The 4,823-nt window shown below is 45.9% G+C and overlaps 1 non-coding gene across 1 annotated transcript; it reads right to left on the bottom strand.

The window, feature by feature from the left end:
- Positions 1-4,300: 4,300 nt before the first annotated feature.
- TRNAC-GCA (transfer RNA cysteine (anticodon GCA)) lies at positions 4,301-4,372 on the bottom strand. Its single transcript has one exon. It is a non-coding gene; the product is annotated as a tRNA-Cys (tRNA).
- Positions 4,373-4,823: the final 451 nt, after the last annotated feature.

The following is a 4,823-nucleotide window of genomic DNA, read 5'->3' as shown; positions in this document are numbered from 1 at the left end:
TTGAACTGTGGTGTTTGAGAAGACTCTTGAGAGTCTCTTGGACTGCAAGGAGATCCAACCAGTCCATTCTAAAGGAGATCAGTCCTGAATATTCATTGGAAGGACTGATGTTGAAGCTGAAACTCCAATACTTTGGCCACCTGATGCAAAGAGCTGACTCATTTGAAAAGACTCTGATCCTAGGAAGGATTGAAGGTGGGAGGAGAAGGGGACAACAGAGGATGAGATTGTTGGATGGAATCACTGACTAAATGGACATGAGTTTGAGTAAACTCAGGGAGGTGGTGATGGACAGGGAGGCCTGGACTGCTGCCCATGGGGTGGCAGAGTTGGACACAACTGAGCGAATGAACTGAACGCAACTGATGGATTCAATGTGCCTTTGGACAGTTGTTCTAGCTTTCACAGTGTTAGGCGCGTCCATTACCAGAGCTGCTTCAAAGTGGCCCTCTCAGCATAACTGCAGTGCTGCCAGCCTCCTACTTGTCCCTGAGATCATTCCTCTCTTCCGCCCTAGGCTTTTGGCTGAAGCTTGCTAGGTAGGTGCATGTGTGGATCCTTCTGTATCCCTGAGACTTGTGTGGGCTTCCCTCAGCCCCCTAAGCTCACCTTCTGTGTTGTGGGGCTTGTGTGCATTTGACTCAGTTCCTGAGGTCCACACTCTGTGTCACAGGCTTGTGTGCACTTGTCTCGACTTCCTGGCCACGCGCTCTGTGTAGCGGAGACTATGTGCACTTGTTTCGGCTCCCCCGGCTGGCCTCTGCATCAGGGGGCTAGTGTGGACTTGTTTCGGCTCCCCATGCCCGTCCTCTGCATTGCGGGGTTTATGCGCACTTGTTTTGTCTCACTGCCTACACTCTTTGTCTTGGGGGTTATTTGTTCTCCTTTTGGCTGTGCCGGGAGGGGTGTGTGCACCGCCCAAGTTTATATGCCTCCCCTTATCGGCACCCGGGTGCCACCCTTTGCGCCGGCTGTGTTTATCTGCCATGTCACACTCAGCTTCCTGGGCCTGCCCTCTGTGCTGCACGCTAGCTAAGTTTGTCTGCCGCGTCACACTCGGCTTCTGAGGCCTGCCCTATGTGCTGCAAGCGTTATGTGCGCTGGCTGGGTTTGTATGCAATGCCACTCTCGGTTCCCCGAGCCCACCACCTGTTTGGGGCCACAGTCCATGAGCTGTTAACGGGCTGAGAAGTGCAGCTTTCTCTGTTTACTGCCCTCCAAGTCCCTGCTTTGCCTGGTTTTTCAAGACGTCGCAGCTCCCCTTTGGGCCCCGTCTGTGAGGGAGTTTCCCTGTGTACAGGAATTCCTGTTTCAGAGCTCTCTCCCTCCAGTGGGGCACAAGTTCCTGCCCAGAAGTTCTCCATCTTTTCTCTTTTTATGTCTCCCTCCTTTCCCCTACCTCATTTCAGGGAGCTTAACCTATCCCCCTAGAGGCCTGGGGTCTTCTGCTGCCACCTAGAATTTTCTTGGTAGGAGTTTTTCCACATCTTGATGAGTTTTTGATGTATTTGGGTGGAGAGTGGTGATCTTCCCGTCTTTACTCCTCCACCATCTTCTTCCATCTCCAAGCTTCTGCATTTTTAACAAGCTCCCAGGTAACACCAGTGCGGCTGGTCCGCATACCATCATGGAGTAGGAAAACGATAAAAACCACATCAGAAATTCAGCCATCTCTACTTCTCAGTTTTATAAATCAACTTACATTCACTGTTCGAGCAGACATGGCCAGATGTGATTACAATATCTGTGGTTACATACAGAGCTATGCATACCTGGAGCTGGGGTGTAGGGACAGGTGTGAAGTAATCCCCAGTATTTCATCCCACCAACCACTTATCTTCTCTGCAAAGAAAATGCATTTTATTATCTACTACTCAGATGCCATTATAATCCAATGAAGAAAGAGAAATGTTAGTTGTAGATGCAGAGGTTATGTATATACAAATTAAAGCATCTTCTGGAAAACCAAAAAGGAGTAGAGCTATAAGAAGTATCAAGTCAAGACATAGAGAAATAAAGCCTCATTCAGCACATGGTCAGTTGGCAAGGATATTCCATGTTAGTTCTTTGACTTGGAGAGACAGGAGAGACACAGCCTGTGTTAGTAGTAGAATGGCCCCAAGCCTCTGCTTGGAAGCACTCCTGTCTGGATTGGACTGAACTCTTTTCAACTCTACCTACTCAGTCCTACTCTTGTTTGAAGATCTTCTGAGATTTTTCTCCCCACAATTGTCGCCTAGAGCCAATCTTCATCATTTCAGATTCTGTACTTGTAAACTGACCTACCCAGTAACTCTGAACCCCTAAATCAATAACTCAGAGTGCTTTCACAGTCACCTGATGACATGTAAAAAGCAGCAAAAAACTGAATCACCTGATGTGTACATTCTCAGCTGAGGTCTAACAAGGTAACACTCTTCTTGTTTCAGCCCTCATGTCCTAAGTAAGGGTCCTTTCTGTGGTCTATTTAATGCCTTGTTTTTCTTGCAATTTTGTGTACTTTTTTGGGTGATTTTGCTGATTAAAATGGCACCCAAGTAGTACTGAAATGCTGACTTGTTCCTAAACATAAGCAGACTGTGCTGTGCCTTACAGAGAAAACAGGTGTGTGAGAAAAGCTTGTTCAGGCATGAGCTATAATGCTGTTGACTGTGAGCTCAATGTTAATGAATCTTCAATATCTATAGTGTGCTGTCTTTAAAGAGAAACCCACATAAAGCAGGGTTGTGTATTGAGGGGTTATGTATTGATGGATGAAAATGTTGTGACCAGAGGCTCGCAGGAACCCAACCCTGTATTTCCCTTGGGAGTAGTCACTTGGTATTTGCTAATTCAGTGTTCACAGTAACTTATAGGACAGAACTACTGCAGATAATAAGACTGGACTGCAGTTGTGTTACAACCAAGTAAAACTTAGAGTTAAGTACACGGTCTCTAGAACAAGACAGTATGAGTTCAAGTCCCAGGTCTACCATGTACCACGTGGGAGAGTTTGGGCTTCAATTTCCTCTCTTGCCAAAGGACCTCATTCATGATTGTGGTGTCACTTAAAAAAAATCGGTGCACCCGCACATACTCACACAGAAAACACTTAGAATTATATTTTGCAGACAGCAAGCACTCAGCTATATTAGCTGTCATAAGTGTGTATTATTTTTGTAGGGCACGAAAGCTTCTGAAAGTATACGAAATCACACAATCAGGTGCTGAGCTGAGATATGAACATTGTTCCTCTAACACCCAACTCACAGGGGAGACTCTCCAAGTGGAGTGAGAAGTGTTTGGAGCCAGCATGGACATCTGGTCATCGCCCTAAATATAGAGTTGTGGGCTGTGTATTGAAAGGCGCAATGGGATGGGGTCAATCAGCAAGAGATAGGAAAAGGGGTGCCTTTGAGTGATTGCAGCCATTTCAGGTGTCAGATCTCAGACCCCATGGTTTTGTAGCTTTTTATAGAATGCCTATGGAAACATAATGGCAGACAGGGGTGACTACGGTTCAGCATTTCAGACATATCATCTTTTCTCTATCGTGCTGCAGGGGTTATGCTACAAATTGAAAGATCCAGCTACATGAAAAGGAACTGACACATTGAGCCAGGAAGTCTTTTCTTGTGCAGAAAGCTCTGATCTTCTGGTTAGCCAATCTGGAAGAGGTATATTTCACAAGAATAATTTCAAAAAAGTTTGCACTTGCAGACATGGCAAGTATAACAAGGGAATTAGGACCACGTCTGGGTTTGATGGAATAAAAAATAATCCAAATGTGAAACTAGGATAAGGATGTAAAAAAAAAAATTGAACACAGAACACACCCATAGCTTCACAGCCCTGTGGGCAGGATAACTTCATGCTTGGAATGAAGAGAGGGCTCCTTAGGGGATGGGGTGCTTAGAAGACACCTCTCTTCATCTCCATTCCCCACACCAAAGTACAACACAGTTTCTTCACCACGTGCCATTCTAACCCAGTGAGCAGATAGGCTCCTTCTCTTTCGGAAGGAAGCAGCCTCATAAAAAGATTCATCCCGCATTGTAAGGGGGATGGAGCTGGAGGGTACATTGCCTGTCTTCTTTCATTCTAAGATTTGTGTCATTGAAGAAACAAATTTCCCTAAGAATGAGAAAAGAAGAAAGAAAGAAAGTGAAGTCACTCAGTTGTGTCCGACTCTTTGCGACCCCATAGACTGTAGCCTACCAGGCTGTAGCCTACAGGACTGTAGCCTATGAGGCTCCTCCATCCATGGGATTTTCCAGGCAAGAGTACTGGAGTGGGTTGCCATTTCCTTCTCCAGGGGATCTTCCCAACCCAGGGATCGAACCTGGGTCTCCTGCATTGCAGGCAGATGCTTTACCATCTGAGCTACCAAGGAAGACCTCAAGAATGAGAGAAGGAGACAGTATGATGGAAGGAGATTATGAATTAGTGTTTTGGGTATACAATGGGGAGTTAAAATGAAAGTAACAATTAATAAAGTTTTAGAAAATAAACATGCTGAAGGAGGAGAGGGTATTATTTATTATTATTGTCAGGTGGACATGGCACCAGACATGGTATCCAACTCTCACTCAGTTAATGCCCCAACTGTTTTGGGAGGCAGTGATTTTCCTCATCTTACGAAAAGGGAAATGGGTTCATTGAAGTTTTAACATCTACTCAAGGTCACATTAGGGCTTCCCTGGTGGCTCAGATGGTAAAGCGTCTGCCTGCAATGCGAGAGACCCAGGTTCGATCCCTGGGTCGGGAAGCTCCTCTGGAAAAGGAAATGGCAACCCACTCCAGTACTCTTGCCTGGAAAATTCCATGAACGGAGGAGCCTGGTA

The sequence above is a fragment of the Giraffa tippelskirchi genome, chromosome 13 (assembly GCF_054371585.1).
Source record: "Giraffa tippelskirchi isolate mGirTip1 chromosome 13, T2T-mGirTip1v1.2.pri, whole genome shotgun sequence".
In the NCBI taxonomy this organism is placed as follows: Eukaryota; Metazoa; Chordata; class Mammalia; order Artiodactyla; family Giraffidae; genus Giraffa; species Giraffa tippelskirchi.
Note: the sequence above shows the minus strand (reverse complement) of the source record. Positions and strands in the feature narration are given on the sequence as shown.